The 23758-nt window shown below is 45.6% G+C and overlaps 1 protein-coding gene and 2 pseudogenes across 1 annotated transcript in view; all 3 read left to right on the forward strand.

Annotated features, from left to right (window-relative positions):
* LOC126470740 (uncharacterized) overlaps positions 1-23758 on the forward strand; it is a 549460-nt gene that overhangs the window by 491712 nt on the left and 33990 nt on the right. The gene's annotated exons all lie outside the window — the stretch shown is intronic.
* On the forward strand, positions 4864-4981 carry LOC126471934 (5S ribosomal RNA; annotated as a pseudogene).
* On the forward strand, positions 21755-21871 carry LOC126471804 (5S ribosomal RNA; annotated as a pseudogene).

A 23758-nucleotide genomic window follows, 5' to 3' on the forward strand; every position in this document is an offset into this window, starting at 1 on the left:
GCTCATGCTCGGGTTAGGGAAGGATTGGGAAGGGAATCGGCCGTGCCCTTTCAAAGGAACCATCCCGGCATTTGCCTGAAGCGATTTAGGGAAATCACGGTAAACCTAACCACTGCGCCACCTCGCTCGGTGAATACCTAAAGTCTGCAACAAGTAACGTGACCTAGATTTGTGGGAAGAGTTTTGGGAAAATGAAGTGCATCTGTAAAGTAAATCACACACAAGATACTAGTCCTACCTTTTCTGGAGTATTTCTCCAGTGTTAGGAGTCCTTATGAAGCCGTCATGACGCGGAGAGACGCGTTGCTGTGATGGTAGCAGATCAGTATAGCCCATACAAATGCGTAACAGAGATCCTCGAGCAACTTAAATGTGAATTACATCTATACTCTTCAGATCACTGTAAATTGCATGGCAGAGCGTACGTCCCACTGCACCAGTTATTAGGGCTTTTTCTCGTTGCATTCACGTATATAACACTGGAAAAATGATTGTTTAAAGGCCTCTGTGCGTGCTGTAATTAGTCTAATCTTATCATCACGATCCCTATGGGAGCAGTATGTAGTGAGTTGTATTATACGCCTAGATTGATCATTTAATGCCGGTCCTTGAAAGTTTGTTACTAGGCTTTCTCGGGATAATTTCCGTGTATCTTCAGGAGTCTGCCAGGTTAGTTCTTACAACATTTTTGTAACAGTCTCCCACGTTTTAAACAAATCTGTGACCATTCGCGCTGCCCTGCTGTGTACACGTTCAATATCTCCCGTTAGTCCTATCTGGTAGCGGTCCCACATACTTGAGCAATATTCTAGTATGGGTTCCACGAATGTTTTGCAAGCAATCTCATTTGTGGACTGATTGCATTTCCCTAGTGTTCTACCAATGAACCGAAGTCTGCTATCTACTTTACCCGAGACTGACCCTATACATCGTTCCTTTTTATGTCCCTACTAAGTGTTACAATCTTATGAAGATTTGACTTCTTTCAAACTGTACTTAGAATTTTTAGCATATTGCAGCCCCGGTAACTGTGATAGATTAATATTTTGAAGAATCAGCCTCAGTTGTACTTCATTGTAGATAACATAACCTGCGGAAAGACTGAGGTTACTATTCATATTGTCCGCAAGGTGATTAATATGCAACGTGAAGACAAGGGACTCAACACAACTTCCCTGCGGTACAGGCGAAGTTACTTCAATATCTGTCGATGACTCTCCATGCAAGATAAGTTTCTTATGCTCTTCAGCATAGAAACGCATGCTCGTAGCTATGTGGACATGACCGCCACCTTTGGAAGCCAGGGTATCCACAGAATATTCATAATTAAACGCAGAAGAAAGAGCAACACATGTTCACTGAAAATGTTGAAATAATCATCGTCGTTCACTTTCACGGTAACCTGAAAGAGTGGGTTAAAGTCATGGTACAGGTAACACCCACAAAACATCAAACAACCACATCCGGCCTTAACTACACCCTCCACGTGGCGCCGTCGGTGCACTCGAGGCCTCGCATCATTTGCAACAGGCAAGACTCGCCGGACAACACTACACTCCTCCTGTCACCACTGGCCAGTTTTTTTGTTGTGTGGTCTACTAACAAACACATCTTCACGTGTCGCTGTGAGTAATGGCCTTTTGTGGGGTACCCGACTCCAAATACACTCCTGGAAATTGAAATAAGAACACCGTGAATTCATTGTCCCAGGAAGGGGAAACTTTATTGACACATTCCTGGGGTCAGATACATCACATGATCACACTGACAGAACCACAGGCACATAGACACAGGCAACAGAGCATGCACAATGTCGGCACTAGTACAGTGTATATCCACCTTTCGCAGCAATGCAGGCTGCTATTCTCCCATGGAGACGATCGTAGAGATGCTGGATGTAGTCCTGTGGAACGGCTTCCCATCCCATTTCCACCTGGCGCCTCAGTTGGACCAGCTTTCGCGCTGGACGTGCAGACCGCGTGAGACGACGCTTCATCCAGTCCCAAACATGCTCAATGGGGGACAGATCCGGAGATCTTGCTGGCCAGGGTAGTTGACTTACACCTTCTAGAGCACGTTGGGTGGCACGGGATACATGCGGACGTGCATTGTCCTGTTGGAACAGCAAGTTCCCTTGCCGGTCTAGGAATGGTAGAACGATGGGTTCGATGACGGTTTGGATGTACCGTGCACTATTCAGTGTCCCCTCGACGATCACCAGTGGTGTACGGCCAGTGTAGGAGATCGTTCCACACACCATGATGCCGGGTGTTGGCCCTGTGTGCCTCGGTCGTATGCAGTCCTGATTGTGGCGCTCACCTGCACGGCGCCAAACACGCATACGACCATCATTGGCACCAAGGCAGAAGCGACTCTCATCGCTGAAGACGACACGTCTCCATTCGTCCCTCCATTCACGCCTGTCGCGACACCACTGGAGGCGGGCTGCACGATGTTGGGGCGTGAGCGGAAGACGGCCTAACGGTGTGCGGGACCGTAGCCCAGCTTCATGGAGACGGTTGCGAATGGTCCTCGCCGATACCCCAGGAGCAACAGTGTCCCTAATTTGCTGGGAAGTGGTGGTGCGGTCCCCTACGGCACTACGTAGGATCCTACGGTCTTGGCGTGCATCCGTGCGTCGCTGCGGTCCGGTCCCAGGTCGACGGGCACGTGCACCTTCCGCCGACCACTGGCGACAACATCGATGTACTGTGGAGACCTCACGCCCCACGTGTTGAGCAATTCGGCGGTACGTCCACCCGGCCTCCCGCATGCCCACTATACGCCCTCGCTCAAAGTCCGTCAACTGCACATACGGTTCACGTCCACGCTGTCGCGGCATGCTACCAGTGTTGAAGACTGCGATGGAGCTCCGTATGCCACGGCAAACTGGCTGACACTGACGGCGGCGGTGCACAAATGCTGCGCAGCTAGCGCCATTCGACGGCCAACACCGCGGTTCCTGGTGTGTCCGCTGTGCCGTGCGTGTGATCATTGCTTGTACAGCCCTCTCGCAGTGTCCGGAGCAAGTATGGTGGGTCTGACACACCGGTGTCAATGTGTTCTTTTTTCCATTTCCAGGAGTGTATCTACTGCATCGAATTCCCCTCGCAACTCTCGTTCGCAAACTGGTTGAGATGGACTTGCAATACTGAAAGCAGCAGTTATTGTCAGGTTTCAAACCGATAGTCACTGACGACGAGTGACACTCACCTTCAGTCCCTACCTGTTACTATCTTTTTATGACCACTGTTCTTATACCGTGTTCCACGGCTGCTAGCTACATACTATTCCTTGTAGATACATTGGTCACTCCGCGTTGATACACTGACAAATAGGGCAACTTCAGTAACGGCGTGGCCATGAGCACGCCGAAACATGATAGTTCCAACTTCATATTCTGTCACGTCTTCACGTCGACACCCGACTCGCACATACACTGATCAACCAGAACATTGTGACTACCGCCCTACTACCAACGTAAACCCTTCCAGACGATAACAGGGTCACCTGGTAAGGAATGACTGCTAGTCAGACACACGCACGGTGCACGTAGCATCAGTGAGCTCTCTGTGTGTAGAATGGGGAAGACGTGCGAACTATCTGAGTTTGACCGAGGGCAGCTTGTGATGGCCCAGAGACTCGGCGCAAGCACTTCGGAAACAGCACGACTTGTCGGGTGTTCGAGGAGCACAGCGGCGAGTGTCTTCAACACGAGATGAAACCAAGATGAAACCACGTCCAGACGTCTTCGGGTTGGGCGGCCATCCCTCATTACAGATGTCGGACGTCGTACGCTGGACAGACTGGTCAAACATGATAGGCAGCGAACTGTGGCGGAACTAATATCAAACTTCGATGCTGGGCAGACTATAAGTGTGTCTGAACACGCAGTGCACCGAACACTCTTAACAATGGAGCGCCACATTCGACGACCCATGCATGTGTCAATGTTAACACCACGACATCGGCAACTACGACTGGGATGGGCACGTGACTGTCGGCACTGGACGTTGGCGCAGTGGCAGAGCGTTGCCTGATCTGATGAATCCCGATACCTTCTTTATCATGCGAATGAGGGGGCGCGAATCCGTCGTCTTCCAGGGGAACAGCTCCTTGACACCTGTACTACGGGCAGCGGCTTCATTTGCTCTGGGGAACATTCAGGTTGCCATCCACGAGTCCTGTGGAGCTAGTGCAAGGCACCATGACGGCCAAGGAGTATCGTACACTGGTTGCAGACTACGTACACCCTTTCATGAAGATCATGTTTCCCGACGGCAGTGGCATATGCGCCTTTTCATAAGGCCAGGAGTGTGATGGAGTGGTTCGAGTAACACAGTGGAGAGTGCAAATTGATATGCTGCCCCCCCCCCCCCCCAACTCGCCAGATATGAACCCGATCGAACACATCTGGGATGTGACTGAACGTGGCGTCAGAGTTCATCGCCCCCCTCTACGGAATTTACGGGAATTAGGTGTCTGTCACATGCCAACTCCCTCCAGCTACCTACCAAGGCCTCATTGCTTCCATGTCAAGACGCGTCGCCGCTGTTAACCGTACTAAAGGTGGACATGCCGGCTAATAGATAGGTGGCCATAATGTTCTGGCTGATCACTGTACATACCACTTCAATACTACGAGTTACGTCAGCAGTGGAGGGAGACAGGTTCACCTGGCAGCAGTTGCACAGTATAGACACCGTCCCTGCGTGTTCTTTTAATACGCTGACTAGTATCCTATCTGGTCGGCTTATGTGACCCATGACTCATTTCCAAGTAGTAACAGCCATTATCTTATAAAATTTCAATCATGTCTACTTCCGTGTTTTATTTTTAGGCATCTATTTGATGATTGTTCGAGGCTACGGCCTTGCCGCAGTGGATCCACCGGTTCCCGTCAGATCACCGAAGTTAAGCGCTGTCGGGCGTGGCCGGTACTTGGATGGTTGACCATCCGGGCTGCCATGAGCTGTTGCCATTTTTTCGGGGTGCACTCAGCCTCGTGATGCCAACTGAGGAGCTACTCAACCGAATAGTAGCGGCTCCAGTCAAAGAAAACCATCATAACGACCGGGAGAGCGGTGTGCTGACCACAGGCCCCTCCTATCCACATCCTCAGCTAAGGATGACACGGCGGTCGGATGGTCCCTATGGGCCACTTGTGGCCTGAACGCGGAGTGCTTTTATTTGATGTTCCACATATATTTAAGAGTTTTGCTAGTTTTTTCTCTATATCTCTATCATACTCCCACTATAAATAGTTACAATGTTTAACTTATAGCTGTATTAGGCACAAATTTCACTGTCGCCGTTCCCTTATACAGCTAGTGTACGTTCGTATTCACAACTGCGCATACATTTCATGAATTTAATAACGGCTATAGTCACCGCAGTGCCTGTTCCTTCTGACATGTATGCATGTCCGTAAGAACATTGCATGTCTTACTTATCCACCGGTACCAAGCAGCGACTTTCAATTAAAACGACCTCTCCAGTAGGGAAATTAGATTATGTGTGTATGAGTTCAGGCTGTGACGTAGGGACGACGACATATGGAAGTTTGGGTTTGGCCGTGAGTCGTGCACGGTTAGCCAAAGTGGTCAAGGCGACCGCTCACATAAAACTAGAAATCCGAGTTCCAGTCCACCACAAATTTTCATTGTCGTCGTTCTCTTATACAGCTGATGGTTGTTAGTATGTGCAACTGCGAATACATTTAACGTATTCCACAAATGAGAACTCCGTATCTTATTTTGAAAAACATGCAGCAGATGTTGGTACGAAATACAGCAGAGATATCGATACAGCTGAAATGGTTAACGAAATCTCGTAAAGAAGAAGAAAACAATTTCAGAAAGGTAGTTTTTCTCTGAGGGGGAAGAGGGGGGGGCACAGCTTTGGCTGTTCTGCCAAGAGCGCAGATCACCTCAGCACTGGTCTGATGATAGCTCGCTACCTGTTTAATGATAAAAATATAATTTCGAAATTAAAAGATAGTTGCATATAGTACTAAGGACCAACATCTTTGGGAAACAACACATCAAAAGTAAGTTAGTTACGTCAAAAAAGACAGTGACTCGTCCTTCCACAGATACCTTTGTTTATTCACACGAACAGTTTCGTGCTATTAATCCCGTAATCAAATATTTCGTGGATAATTACGAAGGATGAACAAAAATTGTTAAGAAACAGCGAGCAGTTGAACGTGCTCCATATACTAAATCGAACAGTACCTTCGCCGGCCCGAGTGGCCGAGCGGTTCTAGGCGCTACAGTCTGGAACCGCGCGACCGCTATGGTCGCAGGTTCGAATACTGCCTCGGGCATGGATGTGTGTAATGTCCATAGGTTAGTTAGGTATAAGTAGTTCTAAGTTCTAGGGGACTGATGGCCTCAGATGTTAAGTCCCATAGTGCTCAGAGCCATTTGAACCATTTGAACAGTACCTTTATCCTTTCATGAAACTTGTTACAATATTAAAGTTTCAGCGGTTGAGAGACTTTTCTGCAAATACATTGCGTTATCGTGACAGACCTGAAAGTTATTTAGCATAAATGGTATGTTATGGAACGTAGCAGTTAATGACGTCTTATATACCAGGCCACAGGACAATGACTAGAAGTCCAAAATATTAATGTTACCGAAAGCTAAGAAAATACATTTAACGATTGTACCAAAATCCGAAATCGCTTATAATAGCTATGTCGGCGATATGTGCGTCTAGGTAAAAATTTAGAATTTGTTTCCGAAATATGTAAATATAATAGTGAAGACCTATCTGTTAGTTTTCTCTTTATGAGCTTCTCAGTATTAGTTTACAATGTGGCACAGAATACTACCCAGTATCTCTGAACATAATTAAGTGTTGGCCACTCTTTCTACCGTTTCAGGTATAAAAATTCATTTAATGGAGGATCAAAACGCTCTCAAAATGTTTACAATCCAAGTGACGATATTGGCATATTGATTGTTAGAAATTCGCGCTGATGCAGTGGAGGACGAATGGTCAGGCCGAGCACTTCGTGGCGCGACTTTTAGGGTAAGCAGTGACGTGGGACACTAAATATAGAGGCACGTCGAAGGGGAGAGTGGCGGTCTGCAGAGAGGAGAGTTTCTGCTCGCACGCCTGGCGCATGTGGCTGCTAGAGCCGCGGTCTGCGGGCTGCGGGCTGCGGCAATCCAGGCGCAACACAGTCACGACGCTTCTGCGTCCTCACAATGCAATCCTAGCGCAAGCGCTTGTCGCTTTCAGCAGAGCATCGGAGGCATGCCTTTTGCGCATGCGTGTCGTATCGAAAAAATGTAACACGCATATAGCTTTCCGCCCTTGGGGAAAATCTCGTGCGCTATTTGACAACCGCCAAGCGTGATCAGTCTCCCTACGAAATATTTGTTTTGTTAATAAAAACCGCCTTTATTGCTGCACTGTATTTTATTTCTCCCAGTCGCGTTTCGCCTTTTTCACTTTAAGGCATTATCATTGGGACAGTTCGCGTTTCTGGTTGGCATCTGCGTTTCCTCACATCTATTGCCATGCTGGAGGTCGCAATACAACTCTATTTAGGGAACATAAATACGTTTCGATGTTCCGAACTTTTCTCTTCGCACTTTTCATCTCGTTTTGCCCTCATTGTTGTAACACACTATCAGTCTTCAGTCACTAATTATAGATATTTGATTGAAAACCGTGATTTCAAGACGTAACTATGTGAGTTCACGTCCGCAGCTCGTGGTCGTGCGGTAGCGTTCTCGCTTCCCACACCCGGGTTCCCGGGTTCGATTCCCGCGGGGTCAGGGATTTCCTCTGCCTCGTGATGACTGGGTGTTGTGTGATGTCCTTAGGTTAGTTCGGTTTAAGTAGTTCTAAGTTCTAGGGGACTGATGACCATATATGTTAAGTCCCATAGTGCTCAGAGCCATTTGAACCACTTTTGTGAGTTCACTGTGTGTCTCAACTTGATTGGGTTGTTTACCAAAAAGGCGAGGAACTATCCCACTGATGATGGCTTATAGCGAAATAGGCCAAACGCGTCTGGGAGAACAGTAAGAACAGGCGGTTTTTGTTTACAAAACAAATATTTCTGTGCTTGCTGCGGAGGATGGCTACGCAATCAAACCCGTTCTCTGGAAATATACATGTATTTAGTAGTGTTTTATGTTTTGTGGAGTGTTTTGACAACGACGTTTATCGACGGTACGAAAATGCACGCCAGCTTTCACAGTGCACACACATAGTGGAAGTGTAATTCAGAAGATTATCTGAACAAAAATATGAACACAGACGACTGAAAAAGTCTCAGTTTAATAAATACGAAAGCTAATAAACTTAAAAAGGTTGCGTAAAATGAATTTATAAATAAAATCTTTGACATGAAAATGAGTGAAAGTGAAAACGAATTTCATTTTTCATTACTGTGAAACTAGCTGTATACTAAATGTTCTCAAAAAATGGTTCAGATGGCTCTGACCACTATGGGACTTAACATCTGAGGTCATCAGTTCCCTATAACTTAGAACTACTTAAACCCAACTAACCTAAGGACATCACACACATCCATACCCGAGGTAGAAGTCGAACCTGCGACCGTAGCAGTCGCGCGGTTCCGGACTGAAGCGCCTAGAACCGATCGTCCACAGCGGCCGGCTACTAAATGTTCTGAAATTGTAAAAATTCTGCCAATTTCCAATAATAAACAAGCTAATAAGTGCCGGCCGGTGTGGCCGAGCGGTTCTAGGCGCTACAGTCTGTAACCGCGCGACCGCTACGGTCGCAGGTTCGAATCCTGCCTCGGGCATGGATTTGTGTGATGTCTTTAGGTCAGTTAGGTTTAAGTAGTTCTAAGTTCTAGGGGACTGATGATCTCAGAAGTTAAGTCCATTTGAACCAAGCTAATAAGTTATGTTATTATATTATTTTTGTACATCTTAAAAGTATTGTACTAAAACAATTTCGTTACACGAGAAATGTAATTGAATGCAACTAGTTTCCAACCAAGCGGGATACCAAAATCTTTCAGTGACATTTAATGTGGATTGCGAGAACACTGAACCAACGCACGCAGTTACTGAGTGTGTTAGGCAACTTATGGCCTTCCGTTCCCGTGTGTTTATACCAGAGCACGCGGAAAGAAAGCTAGTGTGGAACTGGACATACTTGTAACATCCTCTCGTATCCCTGGGATCTACGCTGAGCAGTAGTTTGAGGTGTCAGCCCACACGCTCTGTTGCAGTCACTAGAATGAATATGCTGTAACTAATGAATATTTGTGCCATTCTGAGACCGGAATCCAGTTTTCCTGCTTATCGCAAGCAGTGCTCTTAACCATCGGGCTATCTGAACATACTGCCAGACCTGACACAAACTTTCATTCTCACTGATGGTTCCCTTATTCTTCGTGACTTCACAATTCCCCCAAAACATGAGACCTGTTAGTTTTAAATAAACATATTTGGTTCCTCAAACCGGAATGGGACCACTGAAAAAATTGATATTATGAAGGATAGCGGCTTATGCCACAATGAATATACACCAACGAAATGAATTCACTGGCATGAAATGGAAAATCGATGAGTATGAACTGAATAAAACTGATGCCAGTGAAGTACGCTCAGAAACGTTACTACAGATATAGTTAAAACTGAAGCAAATGCTACACCAAAATCGATGATTCCAAGGCCAGAAAGTAATTCATAAGGTACCCGAACCGGAGGACATAGCTTATCCTTTCTGACATTACGTAGCAGTCATCTGTAACCGCGTATCGTAGCACGCTAGCCGCGAAATACAAGAACTTATCAAACACGTATCTGAGTTGATGTCATTTCTGTCATTAAAGTTCATGATATCCCAAGAAAGTGTCCTTTGACATTAAATAGCTTAGTTTAGGAGTAGGCTTTAGTGGGATATATTATTAGTTTGCCACACAAATTTAATTCTCTCCAGATGATTCTTCGTGACTTATTTTCAGTGTTGTGCTGTTTTGGTTTCATTCAAACGGATGTCCTAGGTGACTGTAAACATGTGTTAATGCTGCAAAGCACAGTTTAAAAGTGTATATCATCTCAACACAGTTGCTAGAAAATATCAGACGCTGTAGAGGAAATAATGATGTCAAATTCAAACAAAGACGTCGTTTTCAAAGCCGTGCCCACGCTTGAGTCTTCATTTGCGAGAATCACGTTACTGTAGTTTCCACAGTTGCTCAGTCTTAATCCTACGCTTTTTTGCTTGTTTTTCTTTTTGAGCGTATTTTAGAGCAACATTCGAGCCAAATGGCTTTCGTCCCAAGGCGATACGCCGCATTAACCGTACAACTGGCTCTGCTTGAGAAGGTTTTCCAGTGCGTATCGGCAGTTATGAGTCGAGGGGTATGAAAGGGCTGGCTCTGAGCACTATGCGACTCAACTGCTGAGGTCATCAGTCGCCTAGAACTTAGAACTAATTAAACCTAACTAACCTAAGGACAGCACACAACACCCAGCCATCACGAGGCAGAGAAAATCCCTGACCCCGCCGGGAATCGAACCCGGGAACCCGGGCGTGGGAAGCGAGAACGCTACCGCACGACCACGAGATGCGGGCGGTATGAAAGGGAAGCAGTGGTTGGGAAGGGAGTGAGACAGGGTTATAGCCTATCCCCGATGTTATTCAATCTGTATATTGAGCAAGCAATAAAGGAAACAAAAGAAAAATTTGGAGTAGGTATTAAAATCCATGGAGAAGAAATAAAAACTTTAAGGTTCGCCGATGACATTGTAATTCTGTCAGAGACAGCAAAGGACTTGGAAGAGCAGTTGAACGGAATGGATAGTGTCTTGAAAGGAGGATATGAGATGAACATCAACAAAAGCAAAACGAGGATAATGGAATATAGTCGAATTAAGTCGGGTGATGCTGAGGGAATTAGATTAGGAAATGAGACACTTAAAGTAGTAAAGGAGTTTTGCTATTTGGGGAGCAAAATACCTGATGATGGTCGAAGTAGAGAGGATATAAAATGTAGACTGGCAATGGCAAGGAAAGCGTTTCTGAAGAAGAAAAATTAGTTAACATCGAGTATAGATTTAAATGTCAGGAAGTCGTTTCTGAAAGTATTTGTATGGAGTGTAACCATGTATGGAAGTGAAACGTGGACGATAAATAGCTTAGACAAGAAGAGAATAGAAGCTTTCGAAATATGGTGCTACAGAAGAATGCTGAAGATTAGATGGGTAGATCACATAACTAATGAGGAGGTATTGAATAGAATTGGGGAGAAGAGGAGCTTGTGGCACAACTTGACTAGAAGAAGGGATCGGTTGGTAGGACATGTTCTGAGACATCGAGAGATCACCAATTTAGTATTGGAGGGCAGTGTGGAGGGTAAAAATCGCAGAGGGAGACCAAGAGATGAATACACTAAGCAGATTCAGAAGGCTTTAGGCTGCAGTAGGTACTGGGAGATGAAGAAGCTTGCACAGGATAGAGTAGCATGGAGAGCTGCATCAAACCAGTCTCAGGACTGAAGACCACAACAACAACAACAACATCGGACATTTTATGTGGAGAGAAATGTTTATGATGTCAGGGAAAGTTAATCAGTTTCCGTCACTTGAATAAAAGGCTACCTGCCTCGGGCATGGGTGTGTGTGATGTCCTTAGGTTAGTTAGGTTTAAGTAGTTCTAAGTTCTAGGGGACTGATGACTACAGATGTTAAGTCCCATAGTGCTCAGAGCCATTTGAACCAATAAAAGGCTAAATGTTGACCTGTCCTATTTAAAAGGGTGGAGGTGCGTTGTAAATCTCGATCTGAGGCAGAAATCACTTGGCGCAGAAGCCGCCCGGGTCCCATGCGCCAATTGAAGTCTCTTTGTTGGCCGTAATCAGTGTGTTAAATTCAATGAAATGTAATCATGGACATATGAAATCAGTGAAATGCAATGGTATAAAATTATGTAACTGAAATCACTAAAATCTGCTGTGAAATGATAAACCTGCAATGTGATGTGTAGTATGGAGAAATGAAAATTTAAATTAGAACCAGCATCTCCTGCCTGTCGCGAACAGTTGCCTATTGAGCTAGATCGTCTGGTCATCAATCATACCCGTTCCTATAGTGGTATATTTCCGCAAAGGAGAAACTCTCGTTGTTTTCTCGGAAAAGTGGGAGAGAATTTTATTGGCTTGCTCGAATTTCCTAATAAGATAAGATTATAAGCAGGACGTCACGGTGCGAATCCAGCTCTGGAGCAAATTTTTATTTATCGCGGCATATTTTAAAGTCAGTTTCACTGAGCCTCATTTGTAAAATATAATTGTGGATTACCCTCTCCCAATTTATATGGAATGTTTTGTACTGTGTAAACGTCGTTGGTCGTAACACTTTCTCGACTTATCGTTATACGTCGTTGTACTCAGTGGAACTTCAGACCGAATTAAACTTAAATTTCATGTGGAATCAGCCGTATCCCAAGCACGAAGCCTCATTAGAGTGTACACTCCGACACACAGAGTCACAATGTCAGATCAATATATGCATTAAAATTAGCTTTTCAACAGCTGAATATGTTACACTGATACATAAGATACATAAACGAAACTTCGTATGTTTATTAGCTTTATAATTTCTGATATTCTTTTGTTAGTGACTAAAAATATTCATTTAATTATATGTAAAAGCAATAAACAAAATAAAAGTAGCCCAATGTTTATCGACTGGAGATGCTAATTTGGAGAAACAGAAATTAAGGAAGATAAGAGGTTAACGTCCTATCGACGAGGATTTCATTAGTGGCGAAATAAAAACAGAGTTTTGGGAGGAAATTGACTGTGAGCTTTTCAACTCTACCAGCAGTTGCCTGAAGCTGTTTAGTGAAACCAAGAAGACCTGAATGTGGGTGCCAGAATAGGCGTTTTCACCACGGTCCTGGGTTGAGAGTCCACTACTACACCACCTCACTTGATCTAACAATTATGGAGAGAAAAGTTTCGTGCTAAATTTACTCCACACAGAACCATAAAATTCAACAACAAACACGGGTTTCCATGTGAAATCTATGTGTTTTTCTGCCCTTACAGTGTAAAAAGCAAAGTAACCAGAGTGATTTCTCCTGTTTCTTTATTTATATTTTAAATTTTAAGTCTAAATCTTGTTGATTTCGTGTGGGGGATTTTTACTAGGCCGAATTGCACCTCCAGATAAGTCAATCATAACCTCAGATCGGCGGAAGGTTAGGAATCTGTGCCAGATCGTGAGCATCCGCTTCTTAATACAGCACCGACAAGCGACCTGTATCTTCAACACGACAATTTACCATCACATAGCTTCCTAATTGTGTCAGAATAATTTAGGGAACGCTCCACTGACATGAATCTGATTGCGTGACTTGCCAGATACCCTGCCCTTAGCTCTGTTCTACATACCGCGCAAGCCACTGTACTTTAAATTCTGTAGAACTTTCGGTGTACAATATAATATACTGGGTTCTATTATCAGCTATTCACTGTGCCACTCTCGGTTATCAGTCGGCGTCTTTCGGCGTCTACTAAATCGGCATCTACCTGTTCACCTGCAAATTAAGCACATCTGGGATGCCATCCAGAAATATTTGCGCACCTTGATCTCAGTACCGTCTAGTCTCCATGAAGTTGGGACGGATATTGAAAGGCTATGGCCTAGGATGGTTCTCCAGTGTTTTTTTATTTCATGGAGCCCATTCCACGGTATGACACGTTTCTGGGCAGGTATTTCTAATTCGGCTGCTCGTTTTTTTAATGCAGTTTCCTAGCGCCGAAGAGTGCCCATAAAGTTTACAGTATCACAATAACTTATTCAAAGACTGAGTGTTCTCCGATGGTTGCAACCAGTAATTTTTTATAAAATTAATGATTATATGGCAACGGAAAAAGTTAAAGCGGCGCTTTCAAATCTTAAGACAAAGCTCTAGAGAGCACCTACCGCAGCTACAGAAAAACCGGTAGGAGTTATTTGTGTGCCAGCCATCCCTATCACCAAAGCTGATATTAGTTCTTAGATTTTATCGGACGTAAACATCTGTGCTATGAAAAGATATATATGATCACGGCAAGTAGAACAACTCTGTATAACCTACAATGCACTCACGGAAAAGCCAGGGAATCTCCTGTTTGCATTTTCCACAAGTTCAAACTCGCATCCCGTGCACATAAAGGTTAGGGTGCGAGTTTCCTGAAATACACACTAAGACAAAAAAGACGCGCCGCGAAAGAATTATCGGAATGGAACAGAAATAGGTAGATGCGACGTACATGTACATACAAACAAATAATTACAATTTCAGAAAAATTGGATGATTTATTCAAGAGAAAAAACTTCACAAATTGAGCAAGTCAGTAACGCATTGGCTCACCTCTGGCCCTTATGCAAGCAGTTATTCGTCTTGCCATTGACTGACATAGTTGCTGGATACCCACCTGGGGGATATCGTGCCAAATTCTGTCCAACTGGAGAATTAGATCGTCAAAATCCCAAGGTGGTTGAACGTTCCTGCCCATAAGTCTCCAAACTTTCTCAACTTGGTAAAGATCAGGCGGTCTTTCTGACCAAAGTAGGGTTTAGCAAGCATGAAGAGAGTCAGCATAAACTCATTCCGTGTGCGGTCGGGTATTACACTACTGGCCATTACAATTGCTACTCCAAAAAGAAATGCAGATGATAAACGGGTATTCATTGGGCAAATATATTATATTAGAACTGACATGTGATTACATTTTCACACAACTTGGGTGCATAGATCCTGAGAAATCAGTACAGGTACAGCTGCCCATGCAACTTCAACACGATAACACAGTTCACCAAGAGTAGTGACTGGCGTATTGTGACGAGCCAGTTGCTCGGCCACCATTGACCAGACGTTTTCAAGTGGTGAGAGATCTGGAGAATATTCTTGCCAGTGCAGCAGTCGAACATTTTCTGTATCCAGAAAGGCCCGTACAGGACCTGCAACATGCGGTCGTGCATTATCCTGCAGAAATGTAGGGTTTCGCAGGGATCGAATGAAGGGTAGAGCCACGGGTCGTAACACATCTGAAATGTAACGTCCACTGTTCAGAGTGCCGCCAATGTGAACAGGAGGTAACCGAGACGTGTAACCAATGGCACACCATACCATCACGCCGCGTGATACACCAGTATGGCGATGACAAACACACGCTTCCAATGTGCGTACACCGCGATGTCGCCAAATACGGATGCGAACATCATGATGCTGTAAACAGAACCTGGATTCGTCCGAAAAAATGACGTTTTGCCATTCGTGCACCCAGGCTCGTCGTTGAGTACACCATCGCAGGCGCTCCTGTCTGTGATGCAGCGTCAACGGTAACCGCAGCCATGGTCTCCGAGCTGATAGTCCATCCTGCTCAAAACGTCGTCGAACTGTTCGTGCAGATGGTTGTAATCTTGCAAACGTCCCCATCTGTTGACACAGGGATCGAGACGTGGCTCCACGATCCGTTACAGCCATGCGGATAAGATGCCTGTCATCTCGACTGCTAGTGATACGAGGCCGTTGGGATCCAGCACGGCGTTCCGTATTACCCTCCTGAACCCACCGAGTCCATATTCTGCTAACAGTCATTGGATCTCGACCAGCAATGCCGCGATACGATAGACTGCAACGCGATAGGCTACAATCCGACCTTTATCAAAGTCGGAAACGTGATGGTACGCATTTCTCCTCCTTGCACGAGGCATCACAACAACGTTTCATCAGGCAACGCCGATCAACTGATGTTTGTGTATGAGAAATCGGTTGGAAACTCTCCTCATGTCAGCACGTTTTAGGTGTCACCACCGGCGCCAACCTTGTGTGAATGCTCTGAAAAGGTAATCATTTGCATATCACAGCATCTTCTTTCCGTCGGTCAAATTTCGCGTCTGTAGCACGTCATCTTCGTAGTGTAGCAGTTTTAATGGCCAGTAGTGTATCTTGCTGAAATATAAGCGCAGGATGCTTTCCATGAAGGGCAACAAAACGGGGCATAGAATATCTTCGACGTACTGCTGTGCTATGAGGCAGCAGCGGATGACAATCAAAGGGGTCCTGCTATGAAAAGAAAAGGCATCCCAGACTACAACTCCTGGTTGTGGGGCCCCATGGCGGGCGACAGACACGTTGGTATCCCTCCGCTATCCGGGGCGTCTCCAGACACGTCTCCGGTCTGGAATCTCATTGACTGGAGTAGAATTGTCTTGAGTGATGAGTCCCTCGGCGGACAATGCTGGGATGCTAACCTGAAAGTCGCCAGCCACACTGCCAGACAACTACGACTGGTGGTCTGGGGCACCATTTCTTTCGTCTGCAGTTTCTACTGCTTGTCTTCGTGCTTGCCAAACCCTACTTTGGCCAGAAAGGTTCCCGGATTTTCCCCCAGTTGAGAATGTTTGGAGCATTATAGGCAGGGCCCTCCAACCTGATCGGGATTTTGACGATCTAACGCGCCCGTTTAACAGAATTTGGCACGACAACCCTCAGGAGGACATCCAAAAACTCTATCAATCAATACCAAGCCAAATAAAAGCTTGGACAAAAGGTGGACCAATGCGTTACTGACTTGCTCAATTTGTGAAGCTCTTTCTCTTAAATAAATCATCCAATTTTTCTGAAACTGTAATTATTTGTTTGTCCACACATCTACTTCACCTCTACCGATTTCCATACCATTCGGATAATTTCTTCGTGATGCGTCTTGTACACTACTGGCCATTAAAATTGCTACACCACGAAGATGACGTGCTACAGACGCGAAATTTAACCAACAGGAAGAAGATGCTGTGATATGCAAGTGTTTAGCTTTTCAGAGCATTCACACAAGGTTGCGCGCCGGTGGTGACACCTACTACGTCCTGACATGAGGAAAGTTTCCAACCGATTTCTCATTTACAAACAGCAGTTGACCGGCGTTGCCTGGTGAAACGTTGTTTTGATGCCTCGTGTAAATGGTTCAAATGGCTCTGACCACTATGGGACTTAACTTCTGAGGTCATCAGCCCCTAGAACTTAGAACTACTTAAACCTAACTAACCTAAGGACATCACACACATCCATGCCAGAGGCAGCATTCGAACCTGCGACCGAAGCGGTCGCGCGGTTCCAGACTGTAGCGCCTAGAACCGCTCGGCCACTCCGGCCGGCGATGCCTCGTGTAAGGAGGAGAAATGCGTACCATCACGTTTCCGACTTTGATAAAGGTCGGATTGTAGCCTATCGCAATTGCGGTTTATCGTATCGCGGCCTTGCTGCTCGCGTTGGTCGAGATCCAATGACTGTTCGCAGAATATGGAATCGGTGGGTTCAGGAGGGTAATACGGAACGTCGTGCTGGATCCCAACGGCCTCGTATCACTAGCAGTCGAGATGACAGGCATCTTATTCGCATGGCTGTAACGGATCGTGCAGCCAAGTCTCGATACCTGAGTCAACAGATGGGGACGTTTGCAAGACAACAACCATCTGCCCGAACAGTTCGACGACGTTTGCAGCAGCGTGGACTATCAGCTCGGAGACCGTGGCTACGGTTACCCTTGACGCTGCATCACAGACAGGAGCGCCTGCGATGGTGTACTCAACGACGAACCTGGGTGCACGAATGGCAAAACGTCATTTTTTCGGATGAATCCAGGTTCTGTTTACAACATCCGTGTTTGACGGCATCGCGGTGAACACATATTGGAAGCATGTATTCGTCATCGCCATACTGGCGTATCATCCGGTGTGATGGTATGGTGTGCCATTGGTTACACGTCTCGGTCACCTCTTGTTCGCATTGACGGCATTTTAAACAGTGGACATTACATTTTAGATGTGTTACGACCCGTGGCTCTACCCTTCACTCGATCCCTGCGAAACCCTACATTTCAGCAGGATAATGCACGACCGCATGTTGCAGGTCCTGTACGGGCCTTTCTGGATACAGAAAATGTTCGACTGTTGTCCTGGCCAACACATTCTCCAGATCTCTCGGCAACTGAAAACGTCTGGTCAATGGTGGCCGAGCAACTAGCTCGTCACAATACGCCAGTCACTACTCTTGATGAACTGTGGTATCGTGTTGAAGCTGCATGGGCAGCTGTACCTGTACACGCCATCCAAGCTCTGTTTGACGCAATGCCCAGGCGTACCAAGGCCGTTATAATGGCCAGTGGTGGTTGTTCTGGGTACTGATTTCTCAGGATCTATGCACCCAAATTGCGCGAAAATGTAATGACATATCAGTTCTAGTATAATATATTTGTCCAATGAATACCCGTTTATCATCTGCATTTCTTTTTGGTGTAGCAATTTTAATGGCCAGTAGTGTATTTCCTTTTTTGTTTTAGTATGTATTTTCAGACTGGTGCTTCGTTAATGTTGCATATCTCTCTGGACTAACATCGAGTTAATTTCCAAAGCAAGCGTACACAAGAAGAAATGAGACGGCAGAGCAACTTGTCGTTGTATTGCAAGATATCACGAGGCAGCCCACAGGCTTGGGATTTTGCGTGAGATTAAGCTATCCTCAAACCGAAAATTGGTTTGAAAAAACCAGTGACTTACTAATTACGGTCCTGTTGGAGGCGGTATGCCATTGCATTCCCCCAATTTTTGAGCCGACTTACCCAGACACGTAGAGGAGAAGCTACAGTTCAAAGTGGACCCCGAAGACGGCTCAGCTTGTCATTTTTCACTTAAGCAAACGAATTCTAGAAGCGACAAGCGACAGAAAAAATTCTTGGACCAACTGAGGATCTAACCCCACATCTTTAGATTTGTAGCCTCATTCCTATTTAGTCACCGACCCCTAAAAATACGAGGGGACTTCATAAAATAAGCTGCACATTAAAATGGCAGAAATCCGCTCCTTGGCACGGAGCCATTCGAGAACCGCTGGTGAACGTTTTCATCGACGAAAAATCTGCTATTACTGCGGATCGGTCCATCGATTGCATGCACATTGCCATATGTGGTCGATGTCGATAGCCTTCTTTCCCAGTCAGCGTCACCCACTTCTGTGCGGCTTCGTCAAGCTTTTGGCACTATTTCTCTACGACTGGCGACATTGCGCTTGGTCTGCATTGCCAAGGTGAATGTGTGTGCAATTTAGACGTTTTCACCACAAGAATCGTACTTTGGAGTACATTACCATTTTCCGTGCAGTTTCTCTCCCACACCGGATAGACCTGTTATCCGTATCGAAGTGGATCTGCGTCTGCAGGAAACTCAGATAATGCGCTCATCTCTGAGAGTGCGTTACTCTTGTAGTACAATCGTGTTGGCGAGGGACGGCATGTGTAACTTATTTTTTGAAGTCCCTCGTACTCCATGCTGGTGCAAAAATATACTGGTAAGCTAAAACATTATGACCACTGTCCACCGCAACATTGGATGCCGCCTGGTGGCCACGTGGGCTCGTGACGCGGTAACAAAAGTATGTGGAAATGGAAATGAGCGTTTGGCATCATTGGCTGGGAGTTTTTCCTGTTCAAATGTGTGTGAAATCTTATGGGACTTAACTTCTAAGGTCATCAGTCCCTAAGCTTACACACTACTTAACCTAAATTATCCTAAGGACAAATACACACACCCATGCCCGAGGGAGGACTCGAACCTCCGCCGGGACCAGCCGCACAGTCCATGACTGCAGCGCCTAAGACCACTCGGCTAATCCTGCGCGGCAAAAATTTTGTCTTTCAAAGTGTTTCGAACCGTTACTATAAATTCAGGCTGGGAGTCCCCATAAGGGCAGGTCCGGCCGCCTTGGTGCATGTCTTATGACATTAGACGCCACATTGGGCGGCCTGCGGGCCGGATGGGGATGAAATGATGATAAAGACAACACAGCACCTAGTCCCTGAGCGGAGAAAATCCCCGACCCAGCCGGGAATCGAACCCAGGCCCCTTAGGATAGTAGTCCGTCAGGCTGACCATTTTTTTTTTTTTTTTTTTTTTTCGTTATTGATCGTTGTGTTTGGTCGTTGCAGACGTCGTAAGACATCCGTTGAAGTTCGTTGTTGATCGATTAGCTCATTTTTTTTATTACAGAACACGCTGAGCTACCGTGCCGGCAACCATTCAGCTATCGGGGCTGACACAAAAGTATGTAAGAGACACAAAAGTATGTATGAGGTGCAGATACGGACGTGGGACCGCCCTAGCGAAGACATGGGCTGCAAATGCGGAAATCTATTGACATAAGTGACTTTGACAAAGGGCAGGTTATTATTAAGCAGAGCCAGTGAACGAGTATCTCGAAAACAGCAAAGCTGGTCGAATGTTCACGTGCTACAGTCGTAAGCGTCTACGGAAAGAGATAGACGGACAGTGAAACTACCATTAGGCGCTAAATGGTTGAACGTCCACGACTCTTCACAGAAGGTGGGGTTCGCAGACTGCTCTGTATAGTAGGAAGGATGGTGATCTGTGGCATCTCTGCCAAAGGAGCACAATGCTGGTGCACCCACAAGTGTTTCGGGTTCGACCGTCGATCAATGGAAACATGTCGGCTCCACGGGGGAATCACGTTTTTGTTACGCTAGTTTGATGGTCATCTCGACAAAAGCCGTCATCGAGGTGAACGGCTGATAGAAACGTGCAGCGCGCCACGGATGCAGGCTCGTGGGAGTAGTATTATGCTGTGGGAGACATTCTCTTGCGCTTGCATGGGACCTGTGGTAGTAATCGAAGACACGCTGACACCTGCGAACCGCCTGCATCCCTTCATGCTTGATGTCTTTCCCAACGGCGATGTCATCTTTCAGCAGTATAATGGTCTGTGTCTTGGTACGAAGAGCATTATAGTGAACTCAAGTTGAGTCTCAGCGACCAAATTCACCTGATGTAAACCTTGTGGAATCCATCTGGGTCGTTATCGGGCGTCATCACCCAGAACACAAACCAGCGGCTCGTTATTTACGAGAACTACGTGACCTGTACGTAGACATCTGATGCCACATACCTCCACAAACCTACCAACAAACTGTCGGATCCCTGATACAAAGAATCTGTGATGTATTTCAGTCCAAAGACGGACAAACAAGCTATTAAGCAGGTGCTCATAATGGTTTGGCTCATCGGTGTACGTTCCGCTGATTACGTACAGTGGGGTGTGAACCAAATATACCTTTGTTTGGATTTTTAGTGGTAGCAAAAATGCGCATTAATGTTACTTGTCTCTAAAAATCGTTAGTGGAAGGGGAGAGTTGTGTGAGACTCGCCGGCCGTTGCGGCCGATCGATTCTAGGTGCTTTAGTCCGGAACCGCGCTGCTGCTACGGTCACAGGTTCGAACCCTGCCTCGTTCATGGATGTGTGTGCTGTCCTTAGGTTAGTTAGGTGTTCAGAGCCATTTGAACAATTTTTTTTTTTTTTTTTTGTGAGATTCGACACTAGCCTGGTGAAAGGAAACATCACGGCATTCGGTAGAGAGAAAGAAAAAGTTTTGTGGCACTTTTGTCTGGAAGACCATCAAGGGGCAATCGAAAATGGGTTTCACCTCCTTACCAGGTGTGGTGTCGTGTTGTCTGTTCAATGTAGGTGGCTGTTATGGCTGCGTGTGCAGTGCAGTGTCATGTTCGGTGTTTTACAATGATGGGAGAAGATAGAGAGTGTAACCCTGTGCCGGCACATAGTCTACTCCTCTCGAATAGCATGAAGGGGACCGGCGAGCATAACGTCCCCATGACAAACAACATTGTTACATTCCCACACGTTTCGAAGAGGTTTGAGATTTAATCCACGGCATTGGCGCAGTGTCTAGGCAACGGCCTTGCCGCAGTGGATACACCTGTTCCCGTCAGATCACCGAAGTTAAGCGCTGTCGGGCGTGCCGGCACTTGGATGGGTGACCATACGAGACACCATGTGCTGTTGCCATTTTTCGGGGTGCACTCAGCCCCGTGATTCAAATTCAGGAGCTACTCGACCGAATAGTAGCGGCCCAGGTCAAATAAAACTATCATAACGACCGGGAGAGCGGTGTGCTGACCTCACGCCCCTCCTCTTCGCGTCCTCAACTGAGGATGACACGGCGGTCGGATGGTCCCGATGGGGCACTTGTGGCCTGAAGATGGAGTGCCTTTTTTTGGCGCAGTGTCTGGTGCTCAGTAATTTCTCAAACCCCTTGCTGACGAAATCCTGGTGGTGAAAAATTCTTCCACCAATTATGATTCGACCTCACAACCTCCGAATCGCACAGGCGTGCGTTAGCGACCACGGCTACGGATGTGTGTATTCGCTGCCACTAATCTTCGAATCTGGCTCCTTCTGAATACGGATTATGACTGTTCTTGACCCCTCTGTCAACCTCCTTATCTGTTATTATATCATTCTGTCGAGGTTATTTCGATGATTCGAGCAGCTGGTGCAGAAGAGAAGTATGAGGTAACTAGGTCAGCCGCATAGATCTGCCTGCGCTAAAAGAAATCGGCCATGGCCCTGTTTAAGGACCATACGAGTGGAGTGTTGTAAAAACTATGGGATGCTATATTGAGAAGGCCTCCTGCGGACTGAAACCCTTCCAGTTATAACAGATTAAATCTGATTTAAGTGGCGGTGAGAGTATAGTGTGTGTTGCAGTACCTAATGCATATTTTCGTGGTCAATTTACTCAAAATAATTTCGAACTGTTGTTAGAAGATAAATTACACCACTACTAGGATTTTTTCGGTGTTTCTTAAGAATGAGACGTTAAAATTCAAGGTTTGATGGGATATTTGGTGTCGATACCAATATGTATAATTTTATCGATACCTCGATAATATCATAATAAAAGTATCGCTTCAAAACGGTTCAAATGGCTCCGAGTACCATGCGACTTAACTTCTGAGGTAATCAGTCGCCTAGAACTCAGAACTAATTAAACCTAACTAACCTAAGGACATCACACACATCCATGCCCGAGGCAGGATTCGAACCTGCGACCGTAGCGGTCGCTCGGAAAAGCATCGGTACCGATAGTGTTGCGAGAAATTTTGAACGTATATTGGTTCCTCGTTGACTTAAAAGAAATTGTTTACAATACAAGGCTACATAAGAAAATTATGCTACGTCTGAATGAATGGTATTAATTCAGTAATTTCCAGCATTCTGGAAGGAATGACGTCAGCAACTGTGTGATTTACCAAATTATGCAGTACACTGGAGAAAACGGTCGAGGCTGCAATATTAATTTTCTTTATTACTCCATGTCTAGTTTCGAGCCTAAGCTCATTACCAGATCATCCAATAAGCTGTGAAATAACACACATCACGACAGCGCCATGACTGCTCATACTAGTTACACGCATATGAACTTCATTCATTCATTCACATGAATGAAGTTCAGTCCCGCATTACTTTACAAGATGTGCTTAACTAGAAGAAGCAGTCATAGGGCTGTCGTAATGTACGTTATAGTATAGCTTGTTGGATAATTTGATAATGAACTTTGGCTCGAAACTAGTCATCAAGTAATAAAGGAAACTGATATTTCAATTTCGACGTTTCTCTGCAATTTAATGCATAATTTGGAATAGCATTAAGATTCTTGTGTATTATGTACGAGTAAAGATACTGCCATGCTACGTGCTGAGACAAATTAACACGTGGGCTAACATTGAAGCTTATAAAGCATTTAGTACTTGAGAAGTAAACAGTAGCTTGTGGCACTCATTCATCAATTTCACTGAACAAAAATTAATTCAGTTGTGGACAGTCCAGTCTGTGTTCCCAGATTCCTAGAAATCGGAAATGCTGTGGGCTCCCATCGACATCAGCTGTCGA

The sequence above is a fragment of the Schistocerca serialis genome, chromosome 3 (genome assembly GCF_023864345.2).
Source record: "Schistocerca serialis cubense isolate TAMUIC-IGC-003099 chromosome 3, iqSchSeri2.2, whole genome shotgun sequence".
Taxonomy (NCBI): domain Eukaryota; kingdom Metazoa; phylum Arthropoda; class Insecta; order Orthoptera; family Acrididae; genus Schistocerca; species Schistocerca serialis.